Below are 20,983 nucleotides of genomic sequence, written 5' to 3' on the forward strand. Positions count from 1 at the left end.
ATTAATTGAAGCTTTCGACCTTTTTAGTGGCATGTTGAAAGAGTCATACAGAAGTTGAGTGTCACACCAAATGTATCCTCATCTGTACAAAATATAATTGGTTAATTGGTTTGACTTGATTGTGTACACCTGGCGAAATGGATATTCAGGAGAATGGACATTTACAGAATGTTCAGGTAGAAATACATAGTGTAGATCCAATATGACTGTCAGATTGGAATAGTATAGGAGATTGTGTTCTATTCATTCTATTTCTACCTTCAACATGCAGTTCCAGATACAGCCTTGCTGTTAGTTGAAAGCAGCCAATCCAATAGTTTCTGAAAAGTAGTCACTTACTGAGATCTGTATTCAAATATATTTTAAAAAAAAGTAGATGATCTCTCAGATCTGTATTCAGTTTTTAAAAAGTAGTCATTTTTTTGGGATCTGTATTCAAATAGTTGTAGTCACCTCCCCCGTAAAAAAAATGTACTTTCCGCAAAGCATAGTTAAAACTATAGTTATCCCAGGTCTGGTAAATGGACAATGAAGTTATCGTATACTATGTGATAAACAGTCACCATGGAGATGGCGGAACAGGCTGTAAGGTATTTCTATATGATCAAGCTACATCAAATCAAACTTTATTTGTCACATGCGCCAAATACAACAGGTGTAGACCTTACCGTGAAATGCTTACTTACAAGCCCTTAACCAACAATGCAGTTCAAGAAAGAGTTAAGAAAATATTTACTAAATAAACTAAAGTAAAAAATAGTAAAAAGTAATACAATACATTTTAGTCATTTAGCAGACGCTCTTATCCAGAACGACTTACATGAGCAATTAGGGTTAAGTGCCTTGCTCAAGGGCACATCGACAGATTTTTCACCTAGTCGGCTCGGGGATTAGAACCAGCAACCTTTCGGTTACTGGCACAACGCTCTTAACCACTAAGCTACCTGCCGCCCCCCAATAAAATAACAATAACAAGGCATATACAGGGGGTACCGGTACCGAGTCAATGGGCTGGGGTACAGGTTAGTCCAGGTGATAACGAGGCTATATACAGGGGGTACCGGTACCGAGTCAATGTGCGGGGGTACAGGTTAGTGGAGGTAATTTGTACATGTAGGTAGGGGTAAAGTGACTATGCACAGATAATAAACAGCGAGTTGCAGCAGTGTAAAAACAAAGGGGTGGTGGCCAATTGATTAATTGTTCAGCAGTCTTATGGCTTGGGGATAGAAGCTGTTCAGCTGTCTTATGGCTTGGGGGTAGAAGCTGTTAAGGAGCCTTTTGGACCTAGACTTGGCGCTCCGGTACCGCTTTCCGTGCGGTAGCAGAGAGAACAGTCTATGACTTGGGTGACTGGAGTCTTTGACCATTTTTTGGGTTTTCCTCTGACACCGCCTAGTATAGAGGTCCTGGATGGCAGGAAGCTTGACCCCAGTGATGTACTGGGCCGTACGCACTATCCTCTGTAGCGCCTTACAGTCGGATGCCGAGCAGTTGCCATACCAGGCGGTGATGCAACCAGTCAGGATGCTCTCGATGGTGCAGCTGTATAACTTTTTGAGGATCTGGGGACCCATGCCAAATTTTTTCAGTCTCCTGAGGGGGAATAGGCTTTGTCGTGCCCTCTTCACGACTGCCTTGGTGTGTTTGGACCATGATAGTTTGTTGGTGATGTGGACACCAAGGAACTTGAAGCTCTCAACCTGTTCCACTACAGCCCCGTCGATGTGAATGGGGGCGTGTTCGGCCCGCCTTTTCCTGTAGTCCATGATCAGGTCCTTTGTCTTGCTCACATTGAGGGAGAGGTTGTTGTCCTGGCACCACACTGCCAGGTCTCTGACCTCCTCCCTATAGGCTGTCTCATCGTTGTCGGTGATCAGGCCTACCACTGTTATGTCGTCAGCAAACTTAATGATGGTGTTGGAGTCGTGTTTGGCCATGCAGTCGAGGGTGAACAGGGAGTACAGGAGGGGACTAAGCACACACCCCTGAGGGGCCCCAGTGTTGAGGATCAGCGTGGCAGACATGTTGTTGCCTACCCTTACCACCTGGGGGCGGCCCATCAGGAAGTCCAGAATCCAGTTGCAGAGGGAGGTGTTTAGTCCCAGGGTCCTTAGCTTAGTGATGAGCTTTGTGGGCACTATGGTGTTGACCACTGAGCTGTAGTCAATGAAAATCATTCTCACATAGGTGTTCCTTTTGTCCAGGTGGGAAAGGGCAGTGTGGAGTGCAATTGAGATTGTGTCATCTGTGGATCTGTTGGGGTGATATGCGAATTGGAGTGGGTCTAGGGTATCCGGGATGATGGTGTTGATGTGAGCCATGAACAGCCTTTCAAAGCACTTCATGGCTACCGACGTGAGTGCTACGGGGCGGTAATCATTTAGGCAGGTTACCTTCGCTTCATTGGGCACAGGGACTATGGTGGTCTGCTTGAAACATGTAGGTATTACAGACTCGGTCAGGGAGAGGTTGAAAATGTCAGTGAAGACACTTGCCAGTTGGTCCGCGCATGCTTTGAGTACACGTCCTGGTAATCCATCTGGCCCCGCGGCTTTGTGAATGTTGACCTGTTTAAAGGTCTTCCTCACATCGGCTACCGAGAGCGTTATCACACAGTCGTCCGGAACAGCTGGTGCTCTCATGCATGCTTCAGTGTTGCTTGCCTCGAAGCGAGCATAAAAGGCATTTAGCTCGTCTGGTCGGCTCGCGTCACTGGGCAGCTCACGGTTGGGTTTCTCTTTGTAGTCAGTAATAGTTTTCAACCCTGCCACATCCGACGAGCGTCAGAGCCGGTGTAGTAGGATTCAATCTTAATCCTGTATTGACGCTTTGCCTGTTTGATGGTTCGTCTGAGGGCGTAGCGGGATTTCTTATAAGCGTCCGGATTAGTGTCCCGCTCCTTGAAAGCGGCAGCTCTAGCCTTTAGCTCGGTGAAGACGTTGCCTGTAATCCATGGCTTCTGGTTGGGATATGTACGTACGGTCACTGTGGGGATGACGTCGTCAATGCACTTATTGATGAAGCCAGTGACTGATGTGGTGTATTCCTCAATGCCATTGGATGAATCCCAGAACATATTCCAGTCTGTGCTAGCGAAACAGTCCTGTAGCGTAGCATCCGTGTCATCTGACCACTTCCGTATTGAGCGAGTCACTGGTACTTCCTGCTTTAGTTTTTGCTTGTAAACACTTACATATAACCATATATTGTTATTTCGATTATTTAATCAACCTACATCATGTTATTTGAAGTTCTCTTTGGAGCGCAATATCCCGTTGTTAGAAAATATGTCTAAATTTGGCATGCCTATAAATTGGGTAATTGAAGGCATCTAGGTCTTATGTTAACTTTGATTGTGTTCGATGAAAATGATAGACCTTTCAAACATTATCGGCAAGTGACTTGACGCCTACTGTGCCAAAGCGATTTAGGGTTGTTGAACCGGAGTTACGAGGGTGTTGATATAACGGTAATATTATCAAAATTCGGTTTTTAACAACCATCAGAATTGGTTAAAAAAAGGTTATGCATGCCAAACGTTTTACCATTGCAACATGTACAGTCACATTCACTGTGGTTGTCTGAAGCGTGCTATAGAGTTCACAGCTGCCGATGCCTCATCATGATTGGTTATTCCCAATCATTTGCAACAATGTCAATGAGCGTCATCACCATCTTTCCTTTGCGGCACCTCCAACTGTCGTGATTACCAGCTGATAGAAACTTTTAGGAGTTGATTTTACTCCTGGCTCAGAGTTTGTCTAGGCAGTGTCTTAACATAATCCTAAAACCTACTCAGAGCTGGGAGTTCTTTGTTGTCTTAAAACTGATTTTAACAGGATTCCTAGGATACAGGCCCTGAGTTAGTTCACAACTGATCGAGGCCTCAGTATCCTGAGAGGGCAGTATACTCAATGGCATTTATGCAATTTCAACTGACATAACACAACAACTACAAACCCGATATCGGAATATTCTCAGTCAGTCAATCATCTAAAGCAGAATAAGTTCCTCTATTTGACAGCAGTGGGAAGAGTTAGGCAAGTCTACGTCCCAAATTACACCCTATATCCTATATAGTGCACTACTTTTGACCAGAGCCCCAGTCTGAGTAAAGTAGTACACTATATACAGATGCTGGATCTTAATTTGACCAGTATTGTCACAGCAAAATAACCCTGCAGCAACAGGATGTGAACATTTAGTCCATAATGTTGCTTGATCGGTTTTTAGACTATTAGCTGGACAAAAGTAGGCTACATGAAAAGTGCAATACTGTTTATACAGTATAACCGTAGGTTAGTGTGGATGTTCTGTGAATGTATGTAAATCACAAAGCTCATCTGCATTTTCTGCGGTGCAGGAAAATTCTCAGCAACAAGAGTAATCAAATTAAGATCCGACATCTGTAGGCAATAGGATGGCAGCAGACAGAATATGAATGGCTGCACCTGGCAATATATAGACAATTATTTGTATATATTATTATTATACTTAAACAGAAACCTTGTTGTATTTCTCCCAGCTATTACAGAGAGACCTCAGGGTCCGACAAAGCTAGTTTAAATATATTTTGATTATTATACACTTTATCAAACATGTAAAAGTCAACAACCAGATATGGCTGAACTAACAGCGTTATATACTAAGACTCAGGACATGTTTAAAGGTGTTTGTTTATATGTAAACGTACAGCAGCTAAAGGTTACTGCACCGCATGGTCTTTCGGTATTACCCTCATACCCCTCCAGGAGAACAAACGAGTTCCACAACTAACTGTAATATTTTACATAACTGCTTCTCGGGAAAGCAGCTAGCCTAGCGGTTAGGGTGTTGTGCCAGTAACCGAAAGGTCGCTGGTTCGAATACCCGAGCCAACAAGGTGAAAAATCTGCCGATGTGCCCTTGAGCAAGGCACTTAACCCTAATTGCTCCTGTAAGGCGCTCTGGATAAGAACGTCTGCTAAATGACATAAATGTAAATGTCCTCAAAACCAATACAAAAACCAACAGATATCTGTTGGTACTATATCTGAAAACCAACAGCTAGTGGTACTATATCTGAAAACCAACAGTACTATATCTGAAAACCAACAGTACTATATCTGAAAACCAACAGTACTATATCTGAAAACCAACAGCTAGTGGTACTATATCTGAAAACCAACAGCTAGTGGTACTATATCTGAAAACCAACAGTACTATATCAGAAAACCAACAGCTAGTGGTACTATATCTGAAAACCAACAGTACTATATCTGAAAACCAACAGCTAGTGGTACTATATCTGAAAACCAACAGCTAGTGGTACAGTACTATATCTGAAAACCAACAGCTAGTGGTACTATATCTGAAAACCAACAGCTAGTGGTACAGTACTATATCTGAAAACCAACAGCTAGTGGTACTATATCTGAAAACCAACAGTACTATATCTGAAAACCAACAGCTAGTGGTACTATATCTGAAAACCAACAGCTAGTGGTACTATATCTGAAAACCAACAGTACTATATCTGAAAACCAACAGCTAGTGGTACTATATCTGAAAACCAACAGCTAGTGGTACTATATCTGAAAACCAACAGCTAGTGGTACTATATCTGAAAACCAACAGCTAGTGGTACTATATCTGAAAACCAAACAGTACTATATCTGTAAACCAACAGCTAGTTGTACTATATCTGAAAACCAACAGCTAGTGGTACTATATCTGAAAACCAACAGCTAGTGGTACTATATCTGAAAACCAACAGCTAGTGGTACTATATCTGAAAACCAACAGCTAGTGGTACTATATCTGAAAACCAACAGCTAGTGGTACTATATCTGAAAACCAACAGTACTATATCTGAAAACCAATAGCTAGTGGTACGATATCTGAAAACCAACAGCTAGTGGTACTATATCTGAAAACCAACAGCTAGTGGTACTATATCTGAAAACCAACAGCTAGTGGTACTATATCTGAAAACCAACAGCTAGTGGTACTATATCTGAAAACCAACAGTACTATATCTGCAAACCAACAGCTAGTGGTACTATATCTGAAAACCAACAGCTAGTGGTACTATATCTGAAAACCAACAGCTAGTGGTACTATATCTGAAAACCAACAGCTAGTGGTACTATATCTGAAAACCAACAGCTAGTGGTACTATATCTGAAAACCAACAGTACTATATCTGAAAACCAACAGCTAGTGGTACTATATCTGAAAACCAACAGCTAGTGGTACTATATCTGAAAACCAACAGTACTATATCTGAAAACCAATAGCTAGTGGTACGATATCTGAAAACCAACAGCTAGTGGTACTATATCTGAAAACCAACAGCTAGTGGTACTATATCTGAAAACCAACAGCTAGTGGTACTATATCTGAAAACCAACAGCTAGTGGTACTATATCTGAAAACCAACAGCTAGTGGTACTATATCTGAAAACCAACAGTACTATATCAGAAAACCAACAGCTAGTGGTACTATATCTGAAAACCAACAGTACTATATCTGAAAACCAACAGCTAGTGGTACTATATCTGAAAACCAACAGCTAGTGGTACTATATCTGAAAACCAACAGTACTATATCTGAAAACCAATAGCTAGTGGTACGATATCTGAAAACCAACAGCTAGTGGTACTATATCTGAAAACCAACAGCTAGTGGTACTATATCTGAAAACCAACAGCTAGTGGTACTATATCTGAAAACCAACAGCTAGTGGTACTATATCTGAAAACCAACAGTACTATATCTGAAAACCAACAGCTAGTGGTACTATATCTGAAAACCAACAGCTAGTGGTACTATATCTGAAAACCGACAGTACTATATCTGAAAACCAATAGCTAGTGGTACGATATCTGAAAACCAACAGCTAGTGGTACTATATCTGAAAACCAACAGCTAGTGGTACTATATCTGAAAACCAACAGCTAGTGGTACTATATCTGAAAACCAACAGCTAGTGGTACTATATCTGAAAACCAACAGTACTATATCTGAAAACCAACAGCTAGTGGTACTATATCTGAAAACCAACAGCTAGTGTGGTACTATATCTGAAAACCGACAGCTAGTGGTACTATATCTGAAAACCAACAGCTAGTGGTACTATATCTGAAAACCAACAGCTAGTGGTACTATATCTGAAAACCAACAGCTAGTGGTACTATATCTGAAAACCAACAGTACTATATCTGAAAACCAACAGCTAGTGGTACTATATCTGAAAACCAACAGTACTATATCTGAAAACCAACAGCTAGTGGTACTATATCTGAAAACCAACAGCTAGTGGTACTATATCTGAAAACCAACAGTACTATATCTGAAAACCAACAGCTAGTGGTACTATATCTGAAAACCAACAGTACTATATCTGAAAACCAACAGCTAGTGGTACTATATCTGAAAACCAACAGCTAGTGGTACTATATCTGAAAACCAACAGCTAGTGGTACTATATCTGAAAACCAACAGCTAGTGGTACTATATCTGAAAACCAACAGCTAGTGGTACTATATCTGAAAACCAACAGTACTATATCTGAAAACCAACAGCTAGTGGTACTATATCTGAAAACCAACAGCTAGTGTGGTACTATATCTGAAAACCGACAGCTAGTGGTACTATATCTGAAAACCAACAGCTAGTGGTACTATATCTGAAAACCAACAGCTAGTGGTACTATATCTGAAAACCAACAGCTAGTGGTACTATATCTGAAAACCAACAGTACTATATCTGAAAACCAACAGCTAGTGGTACTATATCTGAAAACCAACAGTACTATATCTGAAAACCAACAGCTAGTGGTACTATATCTGAAAACCAACAGCTAGTGGTACTATATCTGAAAACCAACAGTACTATATCTGAAAACCAACAGCTAGTGGTACTATATCTGAAAACCAACAGTACTATATCTGAAAACCAACAGCTAGTGGTACTATATCTGAAAACCAACAGCTAGTGGTACTATATCTGAAAACCAACAGCTAGTGGTACTATATCTGAAAACCAACAGCTAGTGGTACTATATCTGAAAACCAACAGCTAGTGGTACTATATCTGAAAACCAACAGCTAGTGGTACTATATCTGAAAACCAACAGTACTATATCTGAAAACCAACAGCTAGTGGTACTATATCTGAAAACCAACAGCTAGTGGTACAGTACTATACCTGAAAGTCATTGGTCAGTCTAGTCCTCAGTATACAGCATAATAGATATTCAAAGAGCAGGGATAGAAGAAGAGAGGGAAATAAAAGACAGGTTTTCAGGACCAAGAGAGGAGCGAGAGAGACAAAGCACTAGAAAATCCAAGAGAGGAGCGAGAGAGACAAAGCTCTAGATAAGCAAGTGTAACAGTGTGTTTGAAAGAGAAAGACTGAGAGAGAGAGTGACACCACAGAATGGGAGGAGAGATAAAGGAGAGGGAGGGAGGGAGGGAGGGAGGGAGGGAGGGAGGGAGGGAGGGAGGGAGGGAGGGAAGGTGTGTTCATGCGCACAGGTCTAGTGGATGATGATGTGTTGAAGACAGATTGGGGGGAGGAGAGAGAGAACAGAGAGAATATGGTCTGATGTCCATTCATACATACACAAATTAACTCACGACAAACAAGCTTCATTCAGCGGAAATAAAAAAATACGTAGCAACCACATCACAGAGAGGGAGGGAGGCTGGTAGGCTAGGAAGCTGGAGGCTGGTAGACTAGGGGGCAGGAGGCTGGATGGCTAGGAAGCTGGAGGCTGGTAGGCTAGGGGGCAGGGCTGTGGGAGGCTGGGGGGCAGGTCTGTGGGAGGCTGGGTTGGGATGCATGCACTCCATTGTCTGTGATATCTATTATTGAAGCTGGCCTGGCCTCTTCATCAGTAACCTGATACCACTGACCAAACAAACGCTGCATAACACTCCAATTAACAAGAGCTGCTGCAACACACACACACGCCTCAGCTGAGTCAGGCCTGCATCTCTACGTAGGGAGCACAAAAAGATGACGGTTCAACACATCAGACAGAGAGGCCACAAGGCTGTACCTCAATAGGGGAGAGTGGGGTAAGTTGATCCAAAGGTTGAGCCACCCTTGTTTCTAGGTAACCCTAAACAAAATTAATCATGTGACCAAATATTTAGCAAGAGATCATCATTTCATGGAGTCTGTGAAGGAAGAAACCACATGGAAAAAGTGGTGAATCAAGTTACGTTCAGAAAACAGATTTTCACCAAGTCAAATGAATTTTTTGTTAGAGGTTTCATAATGCTTTTATCTAAACCAAAGTAGATAATTTTAAGATTGTTCTATACATCAGTTGAGGTCTCTATAAGGTCATGTTCTCAGAACATTAAGAACATTGGGAATGTTCTCAAATACTCCAGAGAACGTTAAGAAACAACATTCTTCTGTGGGAATTTCAATACTTCAGCATAACGTTTCCACCAGGTTTCCTCATGGTTCTATTTAAAGTAATGTTCTCAGAACGTTCAGAGAACATTAAGAAATGTTCTTCAGTGGGAATTTCAGTACTTCAGCATAACGTTTTCTGCAGGTTCCATTTAAAGTTATATTTAAAGTCATGTTCTCAGAACATTAAGAACATTTCTCATTAAAAAAACACAAGAAAACATTAGTAACGTTCAAAGAGTGTTCTAAGAATGTTATTAAAAAACATACATTACGTTCTCAGCGTCAACAAAACTCTCTCTATCCTCCATCTTGTTAAGTGTGTTCAGGTGTGTTGATCGCGCCCAATAATTGGCCACACCTGGTCTTAATGAGTGATTGTTATCAACAACTAGCTATAATCAACAACTAGATACTATCAACAACTAGATACTATCAACAACTAGATACTATCAACAACTAGATATTATCAACAACTAGCTATAATCAACAACTAGATACTATCAACAACTATCTATTATCAACAACTAGCTATTATCAACAACTAGATATTATAAACAACTAGATATTATCAACGACTAGGTAATATCAACAACTAGATACTATAAACAACTAGATATTATCAACAACTAGATATTATCAACAACTAGATACTATCAACAACTATCTATTATCAACAACTAGCTATTATCAACAACTAGATATTATAAACAACTAGATATTATCAACAACTAGCTACTATCAACAACTAGATACTATCAACAACTAGATATTATAAACAACTAGATATTATCAACAACTAGATACTATCAACAACTAGATACTATCAACAACTAGATATTATCAACAACTAGATATTATCAACAACTAGATATTATCAACAACTAGATATTATCAACAACTAGATATTATCAACAACTAGATACTATCAACAACTAGATACTATCAACAACTAGATACTATCAACAACTAGATACTATCAACAACTAGATACTATCAACAACTAGATACTATCAACAACTAGATACTATCAACAACTATATACTATAAACAACTAGATACTATCAACAACTAGCTACTATCAACAACTAGATATTATCTACAACTATCTATTATCAACAACAAGGCTCATGGTCTGTAGAAACAGGAAGTAACAGGAACTGGTAAGTTGGCCGAGCATGGAGCCGAGGTGAGCTTGGTGTTGGTTTCCCTTTAATATTGGATGGTAATAAAGAAGAGTAAACTGAAACCCAACCAGGACCAACAGACAACAGCCCCCTGCCCCTCCCTCCGCTCCTCCTCTGCTTGTCTCCAGGACCAACAGACAACAGCCCCCTGCCCCTCCCTCCGCTCCTCCTCTGCTGGTCTCCAGGACCAACAGACAACAGCCCCCTGCCCCTCCCTCCGCTCCTCCTCTGCTGGTCTCCAGGACCAACAGACAACAGCCCCCTGCCCCTCCCTCCGCTCCTCCTCTGCTGGTCTCCCATTACGCCTCCCCTCCTTCAGCTGCTCTGCCCCCAGGCTCTGGAATGCACCCCCTACCCCCTAAACCTAACCCTTTACACTAAACCGGGTTCGTATCCTCTACCCAACCACTCCACCCTCTTTTTATCTGTCCTGTTTCATCTGGTCCTTTGATTGAAATGTTACTTTGATTGATGCAATTTATTTTATGATTTTATGTATTGCCCTTGCTTTTATGTAGGCCTACTGTTCACGTAAGAGCACCCTATTAATATTAACAGACAACCAGGCCAGATAGAGGCAGGCAGGTCATCTGATCCAGAACCAGGCCAGATAGAGGCAGGCAGGTCATCTGATCCAGAACCAGGCCAGATAGAGGCAGGCAGGTCATCTGATCCAGAACCAGGCCAGATAGAGGCAGGCAGGTCATCTGATCCAGAACCAGGCCAGATAGAGGCAGGCAGGTCATCTGATCCAGAACCAGGCAAGTGTTTAAATTGTGCAATATTTAGCAATCATAATAGGAAGCTGGTAGCAGCAGTTGTGATGTGTGTGTATAGTGTGAATGTACACTGAACAAAAATATAAATGCAACATTCATCACTTTCAAAGATTTTACTGAGTTACAGTTCATAGAAGGAAATCAGTCAATTGAAATAAATTCATTAGGCCCAAATCTATGGATTTCACATGACTGGAAATACAGATATGCATCTGTTGGTCACAGATACCTTTAAAAAAAGGTAGGGCCGTGGATCAGAAAACCAGTCTATCTGGTGTGACCAGCATTTGCCTCATGCAGCGCGACACATCTCCTTCACATAGAGTTGATCAGGCTATTGATTGTGGCCAGTGGGATGTTGTCACCCTCCTCTTCAATGGCTGTGCGAAGTTGCTGAATATTGGTAAAACTGGAACACGCTGTCGTACACGTCGATCCAGAGCATCCCAAACATGCTCAATGCGTGACATGTCTGGTGAGTATGCAGGCCATGGAAGAACTGGGACATTTTCAGCTTCCAGGAATTGTGTACAAATCTTTGCAACATGGTGCTGTGTATTATCATGCTGAAACATGAGGTGATGGCAGCAGATGAATGGGCCTCAGGATCTCGTCACGGTACCTCTGTGCATTCAAATTGTCATCGATAAAATGCAATTGCGTTTGTTGTCCATAGTTTATGCCTGCCCATACCATAACCCCACCGCCACCATGGGGCACTCTGTTCACATCGTTGACATCAGCAAACCACTCACCCACATGATGCCAAACAAGCTGTCTGCCATCTGCCCGGTACAGTTGAAACTGGGATTCATTAGAAGAGCACACATCTTCAGCGTGCCAGTGGCCATCCAAGGTGAGCATTTGCCCACTGAAGTCGGTTACGACGCCGAACTGCAGTCAGGTCAAGACCCTGGTGAAGACGAGCACGCAGATGAGCTTCCCTGAGACGGTTTCTGACAGTTTGTGCAGAAATTCTTCAGTTGTGCAAACCCACAGTTTCATCAGCTGTCCGGGTGGCTGGACTCCCAGCCACCTGGATCCCGCAGATGAAAAAGAAAATTAACATTTAATTATCTGGCAACAGCTCTGGTGGACATTCCTGCAGTCAGCATGCCAATTGCACGCTCCCTCAAAACTTGAGACATCTGTGGCATTGTGTTGTGTGACAAAACTGCACATTTTAGAGTGGCCTTTTATTGTCCCCAGCACAAAGTGCACCTGTGTAATGATCATGCTGTTTAATCAGCTTCTTGATATGCCACACCTGTCAGGTGGATGGATTATCTTGGCAAAGGAGAAATGCTCACTAACAGGGATGTAAACAAATTTGTGCACAACATTTGAGAGAAATAAGCTTTTTGTGCATATGGACAATTTCTGGGATCTTTTATTTCAGCTCATGAAACATGGGATCAACACTTTACATGTTGCATTTATATTTTTGTTCAGTATATATATATATATAAATATATATGTGTGTGTGTGTGTGTGTGTGTGTGTGTGTGTGTGTGTGTGTGTATCTCTCTGTGGTTGTGTGTGTGAGTGAGTGAGTGCCTGTGTGCTAAAGTGCAGAGAATCAGAGCAGGTGGTCAGTCCAGTTCAAGTGTTCAGCAGTCTGATGGCTTGTAGATAGAAACTGTCTCTGAGCCTGTTGGTATCAGACCTCATGCTCCAATACAGTCTAATGGCTTGTAGATAGAAACTGTCTCTGAGCCTGTTGGTATCAGACCTCATGCTCAGATACAGTCTGATGGCTTGTAGATAGAAACTGTCTCTGAGCCTGTTGGTATCAGACCTCATGCTCCAATACAGTCTGATGGCTGGCGGGTAGAAACTGTCTCTGAGCCTGTTGATATCAGACCTCATGCTCAGATACCGTCTGCCCGACGGTAAGGGAGTGAACGGCTCGTGGCTGGGGGGTGTCTGGGGTCCTTGATGGTGCTGCATGCCTTCCTCAGGCACCGTTTCTAGTAGATGTCCTGGATGGGTGGGAGCACGGTAACAGTGATGTACTGGGCCATCTTCACCACCCACTGGATAGCCTTACGGTCCTGGACGGAGCAATTCCTGGGAGCAGGAAGGTCAGGGAGCTTTTGATGGCACAGCGGTAGTATTTGGAGAGGGCATGGGGTGGCATGCCGAATTTCTTCAGCTGCCTTATGATGTAAAGACGCTGTTGCGCCCTCTTGACAAGAGTGGTGGTGTTGTTGGTCCACGTCAAGTCCTCGGTGATGTGGAACTTCAAACTGCTGACTCTCTCTACTGTAGTCCTGTTGAGGTGGATCGGGGCATGTTCCCTCCTCCGCTTCCTGAAGTCAACAATCAACTCCTTTATTTTGCTGACGTTGAGCGAGAGGTTGTTGTCCACAATGCCAGTCCACTTACCTCCTCCCTATAGGCTGACTCATCATTGTTGGTTATCAGGCCTACAGCTGTGATGTCAACAGAAAACTTGAAGATGGAGTTGGTGTCGTGCAAAGCCACACAGTCATGGGTGAACAGGGAATAGAGCAGAGGGCAGAGGACACAACCCTGGGGGGCCCCTGTGTTGAGTCAGTGTGGAGAAGGTGTTGTTGCCAATCCTCACAGCCCGTGGTCTGCCTGTCAGGAAGTCCAGGATCCAGTTGCAGAGGGTGGTGTCCAGACCCAGGGGCTCTGAGCTTGGTGTCGAGCTTGGAGGGAACAATAGTTTGAATGCTAAACTGTAGTCAATTAACAGCATTCTCACATACAGTGAGCTCCAAAAGTATTAGGACAGTGACACATTTTTGTTTTGTTTTGGCTCTGTACTCCAGCACTTTGGGATTTGAAATTATACAATGACTATGAGGTTAAAGTGCAGACTGTCAGCTTTAATTTGAGGGTATTTTCATCCATATCGGGTGAGCCATTTAGAAATGATTGCACTTTTTGCACATAGTCTCCCTATTTTAGGGGACCAAAGGTATTGGGACAAATTCATTTGTTACGTTACAGCCTCATTCAAAAATGTATTACATTGTTTTTCCCTCATCAATCTACACACAGTACCCCATAATGACAAAACAAAAACAGGTTTGTTGAAATTTTTGCCAATTTCTAAAAAAAAGAACAACGGATATATTACATTTACATAAATATTCAGACCCTTTACTCAGTACTTTGTTGAAGCCCCTTTGGCAGCGATTACAGCCTCGAGTCATCTTGGGTATGATGCTACAAGCTTGGCACACCTGTATTTGGGGAGTTTCTCCCATTCTTCTCTGCAGATCCTCTCAAGCTCTCTCAGGTTGGATGGGATCGTCACTGTACAGCTATTTTCAGGTCTCTCCAGAGATGTTCGATCGGGTTCAAGTCCGGGCTCTGGCTGGGCCACTCAAGGTCATTCAGAGACTTGTCCCGAAGCCACTCCTGCGTTGTCTTGGCAGTGTGCTTAGGGTTGTTGTCCTGTTGGAAGGTGAACCTTTGCCCCAGTCTGAGGTCCTGAGCGCCCTTTAGCAGGTTTTCATCAAGGATCTCTCTGTTCTTTGCTCCGTTCATCTTTGCCTCGATGGTGCCAGGTTTCCTCCAGACGTGACACTTTGCATTCAGGCCAAAGAGTTCAATCTTGGTTTCATCAGACCAGATAATCTTGTTTCTCATGGTCTGAGAGTCTTTAGGTGCCTTTTGGCAAACTCCAAGCGGGCTGTCATGTGCCTTTTTACTGAGGAGTGGCTTCCGTCTGGCCACTCTACCATAAAGGCCTGATTGGTGGAGTGCTACAGAGATGGTTGTCCTTCTGGAAGTTTCTCCCATCTCCACAGAGGAACTCTAGAGCTCTGTCAGAGTGACCATCGGGTTCTTGGTCACCTCCCTGACCAAGACCCTTCTCCCTCGATTGCTCAGTTTGGCCAAGCGGCCAGCTCTAGGAAGAGTCTTGGTGGTTCCAAACGTCTTCCATTTAAGAATGATGGAGGCCACTGTGTTCTTGGGGACCTTCAATGCTGCAGAAATGTTTTGGTACCCTTCCCCAGATCTGTGCCTCGACACAATCCTGTCTCGGAGTTCTACGGACAATTCCTTCAACCTCATGGCTTGGTTTTTGCTCTGACATGCAGTCAACTGTGGGACCTTATATAGACAGATGTGTGCCTTTCCAAATCATGTCCAATCAATTCAATTTAGCCCAGGTGGACTCCAATCAAGTTGTAGAAACATCTCAAGGATGCTCAATGGAAACAGGATGCACCTGAGCTCAATTTCGAGTCTCATAGCAAAGGTTCTGAATACTTATGTAAAGGTATTTCTGTTTTTAATTTCTTAATACATTTGCTAAAATTTCAAAAAAAAACTGTTTTCACTTTGTCATTATGGGGTATTGTGTGTAGACTGCTGAGGATTTTTTTTGTTTAATCCATTTTAGAATAAGGCTGTAACGTAACAAAATGTGGAAAACGTCAAGGGGTCTGAATACTTTCCGAATGCACTGTGAGTGAATTTGTCCCAATACTTTTGGTCCCCTAAAATGGGGGGGACTACTGTATGTACAAAAAGTACTGTAATTTGGAAACGGTTCACCTGATATGGATGAAAATAACGAATCAAATCCCAAAGTGCTGGAGTACAGAGCCAAAACTACAAAGAATGTGTCACTGTCCCAGTACTGTTGGAGCTCACTGTAGGTGTTGCTCTTATCCAGATAGATTACAGCCGTGCGAATGGCAATGGCACCTTCTGGCACCTTCTGTGGATCTGTGGCAGATTGGAGTGGGTCCAGTGTGCCTGGCACGCTGGCCTTGTTGTGGGCCATGACCAGCCTCTTTAAGCACTTCATGATGATTGGGGTGAGTGCGATGGGGCGATAGTCATTTAGGCATGTCCCCTTTGTTTTTCTTGGGCACTCGGACAACGGTGGTCTCCTTGAAATAGGTGTGGACTACAGGGACAGGTCAAAGATGTCTGAGAAGATACCCGCCAGCTGGTCAGCACAGACTCTGAGGATGCAGCCAGGGATGCCATCTGGGCCAATTCACTCTTTTGAGTGTATTTCCTCAAGTCAGCCTCGGAGAGCAAAAGCACCTGGTTGTCCGGAGCAGCTAGTCTTCTTGGATGGCTCGGTATTGTCTGCCTCGAAAGCGAGCGTAGAATACGTTAAGTTAATCTGGAACGGAGGCTTCGATGGGCACCGCACAGCTGGATTTGCATTTGTAGTCTGTGATAGTGTGTAGTCCTTGCTAAATGCGTTGTGTGTCTGAGTTGTCGAACATCAATTCAAGTTTGAGTCTGTATTGTCATTTTGCGTCGCTAATGGCTTTGAGGAGCTTGTACCTGCTTTCGCACGCCGCCGAGTCATCTGGGTTCATTCTGCTGACATTGAATGCTGCAGAACGGGCTCTCAGCATGGTACGGATATCTCTGTTCATCCAGGATTTTTGGTTGGGGTCCAGATTGTTATTGTGGGCACAACATCATCAACACATTTCCTAATTAAGCCTGTGACTGACGCCAACAACAACTTGGCCTCTTTTAGGATGAAGGTTAACATGCCGGGTGAATAAAACTCCAGTTGCAATTCCAAACAAGGGTACATCCCAAATGACACCACAACACACCTGGGATACCACAACACACCTGGGATACCACAACACACCCCCTGGAATGCTACCTCTCTCTCTCTTCCTCTCCCTCTCCCTCTCCCTCACCTAGACGGTTCTGTGGAGAGGCCTGGCACATAGCTGACATTCCACTGAACTGAGCCCTGGTCTGGGGAGAGAGGAGAGAGAGAGAAGTAAGAGAGAAGTATCTGGGGAAGCTCAGTGGTACAGTAGGCTAGGAGAACAATGCTACCCAACCCTCCCTCCCTCTCTCCGCCCCAACCCTCCTCTCCTAGCCTGCTAGCAGAAACACTGCCAATCAGCACAGATCACCAAAAGAGCGCTAACAATGCTCAGCAGTAAAAAATATAGGGGGGTGAGGGGTGGGGCATGGGGCTGAGAAAGGAGTGAGGTGTGTGGTGGGGGAGTTGAGGCATAGGAGTGAGAGAAGACAGCCCTGGCTGCCATCATGGAGTAGTAGAAACACATCATGGAGTAGTAGAAACACAAGATGGAGTAGTAGAAACACAAGATGGAGTAGTAGAAACACATCATGGAGTAGTAGAAACACAAGATGGAGTAGTAGAAACACATGGAATAGTATAAACACATCATGGAGTAGTAGAAACACAAGATGGAGTAGTAGAAACACATCATGGAGTAGTAGAAACACATCATGGAGTAGTAGAAACACATCATGGAGTAGTAGAAACATCATGGAGTAGTAGAAACACAAGATGGAGTAGTAGAAACACATCAGGGAGTAGTAGAAACACAAGATGGAGTAGTAGAAACACAAGATGGAGTAGTAGAAACACATCATGGAGTAGTAAAAACACATCATGGAGTAGTATAAACACATCAGGAAGTAGTAGAAACACAAGATGGAGTAGTAAAAACACATCATGGAGTAGTAGAAACACAAGATGGAGTAGTAGAAACATAATGGAGTAGTAGAAACACATCAGGAAGTAGTAGAAACACAAGATGGAGTAGTAAAAACACATCATGGAGTAGTAGAAACACATAATGGAGTAGTAGAAACACAAGATAGAGTAGTAGAAACACATCATGGAGTAGTAGAAACATCATGGAGTAGTAGAAACACATCATGTAGTAGTAGAAACACAAGATGGAGTAGTAGAAACACATCATGGAGTAGTAGAAACACATCATGGAGTAGTAGCAACACAAGATGGAGTAGTAGAAACACAAGATGGAGTAGTAAAATCACATCATGGAGTAGTAGAAACACAAGATGGAGTAGTAAAACCCAAAAGATGGAGTAGTAGAACCCATCATGGAGTAGTAGAAACACATCAGGAAGTAGTAGAAACACAAGATGGAGTAGTAAAAACCCATCATGGAGTAGTAGAAACACATCAGGAAGTAGTAGAAACACAAGATGGAGTAGTAAAAACACATCATGGAGTAGTAGAAACACATCAGGAAGTAGTAGAAACACAAGATGGAGTAGTAAAAACACATCATGGAGTAGTAGAAACACAAGATGGAGTAGTAGAAACATAATGGAGTAGTAGAAACACATCAGGAAGTAGTAGAAACACAAGATGGAGTAGTAAAAACACATCATGGAGTAGTAGAAACACATAATGGAGTAGTAGAAACACAAGATAGAGTAGTAGAAACACATCATGGAGTAGTAGAAACATCATGGAGTAGTAGAAACACATCATGTAGTAGTAGAAACACAAGATGGAGTAGTAGAAACACATCATGGAGTAGTAGAAACACATCATGGAGTAGTAGCAACACAAGATGGAGTAGTAGAAACACAAGATGGAGTAGTATAAACACATCATGGAGTAGTAGAAACACATCATGGAGTAGTAGAAACACAAGATGGAGTAGTAGAAACACAAGATGGAGTAGTAGAAACACAAGATGGAGTAGTAGAAACACAAGATGGAGTAGTAGAAACACAAGATGGAGTAGTAGAAACACAAGATGGAGTAGTAAAATCACATCATGGAGTAGTAGAAACACAAGATGGAGTAGTAAAACCCAAAAGATGGAGTAGTAGAACCCATCATGGAGTAGTAGAAACACATCATGGAGTAGTAGGAACACATCATGTAGTAGTAGAAACACATCATGGAGTAGTAGAAACACATAATGGAGTAGTAGAAACACATCATGGAGTAGTAGAAACACAAGATGGAGTAGTAGAAACACAAGATGGAGTAGTAGAAACACAAGATGGAGTAGTAGAAACACATCATGGAGTTGTAGAAACACAAGATGGAGTAGTAGAAACACATCATGGAGTAGTAGAAACACAAGATGGAGTAGTAGAAACACAAGATGGAGTAGTAGAAACACAAGATGGAGTAGTAAAACCCAAAAGATGGAGTAGTAGAACCCATCATGGAGTAGTAGAAACACATCATGGAGTAGTAGAAACACATCATGGAGTAGTAGAAACACATCATGGAGTAGTAGAAACACATAATGGAGTAGTAGAAACACAAGATGGAGTAGTAGAAACACAAGATGGAGTAGTAGAAATACATCATGGAGTAGTAGTGTCTGAATACAGAAGTATTTCATGTAAGTATGTAAATAATTATGTGTTTGTGTTGTTCCAGAATAGACAAATAATAACATTTAATAAATAAGTCAATGTGTTTGTGTGTACATGGCCGGGTAGATTCAAAGCATGGAAAGAAAGCTTGAGAACTTGGCTGCTCTGACAAGAAGAGAGAGAGAGAAACAACAGGATTTAATAGTCATATGATTTTGACATTCTTCACAGAATTAACCACCAAACGAACGCAAAAGGAAATGGTCACGAGAAAGAAAGTGTGAGGAAAAAAAGATATCCTTGAAAATGACAGAGAACATTCCCCTGTCAGCCAGTTCCCTTTGGTTCAGCTGCTCTGTCAGTCCAGTCAGTCATGTCTCAGCCTGTGTTCCCATTGGTTCAGCTGCTCTGTCAGTCCAGTCAGTCATGTCTCAGTCGGTGTCCCAAATGGCACCCTATTCCCTATGTAGTGCACTACTTTTGACCAGGGTCCAGTAGTGCCCTATATAGGGAATAGGATGCCATTTGGGACACATCCAGACTAACAACATGCTAGGAGCACAGTAGCTAAATGCCAAAGCTACATTCTTCTGTCACACAGTCAACATTTTTATAGAGAAAATCTATTCTAACAGTTTCTCACAGTACATATAGCCTATAGCCTACAGAGACAACCACATACAGTTCTGACAATCGAAAGAGAAAACCTTAAGCCTTTCAGCTGTCTTGGGATATCGCTGCCAACAAAATAGGGAAATGACTAAAACATTTGGACATTTTGTCTCTTCCTCTTTTTGAGAAACAAAAAGAAACCAATTCCTCAGAATTGTTCTGTATTAAATTCTATCTCCATTGAAAATATATTTGTGATGTTTACCGCCCAGTCATCCAAGCATAGAAAGCAGCCCTTGCAGCATTAATCCTTACCAACACCATGACAAATGTTTAAAGAGTGGCAGAGGAGAGATGTTCATTTTGGGTTGAGTAATCAGAAAATGTTGTTCGGTTGACAATTTTGTGTTGAGTAATGTTTATTGACCCTTTTAAGTCTAGTGTTTGTGTTGAATCTGAGAGGTATTCACCTACAGGAACAATGTCATGGAGCAGGAAAGGAAAGCAGCAGCTCAGATGACTCACTGACTCAGATCAGACAGACACGTTCCATCTCTCTTTCCTGCCTGGCCCAACCAGGAAGCAGACAGACTGATATAGAGTCTGATATATAGTCTGATATAGCGTCTGATATAGAGTCTGATATAGAGTCTGATATAGTCTGATATATAGTCTGATATAGAGTCTGATATAGAGTCTGATATAGAGTCTGATATAGAGTCTGATATAGTCTGATATAGAGTCTGATATATAGTCTGATATAGAGTCTGATATAGAGTCTGATATAGAGTCTGATATAGTCTGATATAGAGTCTGATATATAGTCTGATATAGAGTCTGATATAGAGTCTGATATAGAGTCTGATATAGTCTGATATAGAGTCTGATAT

General features: G+C 42.4%; 1 pseudogene across 1 annotated transcript in view; it reads left to right on the forward strand.

Moving 5' to 3' along the window:
- The first annotated feature begins 10,593 nt into the window (after positions 1-10,593).
- The window catches only part of LOC311127548 (hydroxysteroid dehydrogenase-like protein 2), a 65,077-nt pseudogene continuing 54,687 nt past the window's right edge, over positions 10,594-20,983 (forward strand). Inside the window, exons 1-2 of the transcript in view lie at positions 10,594-10,604; positions 10,731-10,946. The product of the transcript in view is annotated as a hydroxysteroid dehydrogenase-like protein 2 (transcript). The remainder of the gene's footprint in view (positions 10,605-10,730; positions 10,947-20,983) is intronic.

This window comes from Coregonus lavaretus (genome assembly GCF_964263955.1).
Source record: "Coregonus lavaretus genome assembly, chromosome: 4".
NCBI classification, from domain to species: Eukaryota; Metazoa; Chordata; class Actinopteri; order Salmoniformes; family Salmonidae; genus Coregonus; species Coregonus lavaretus.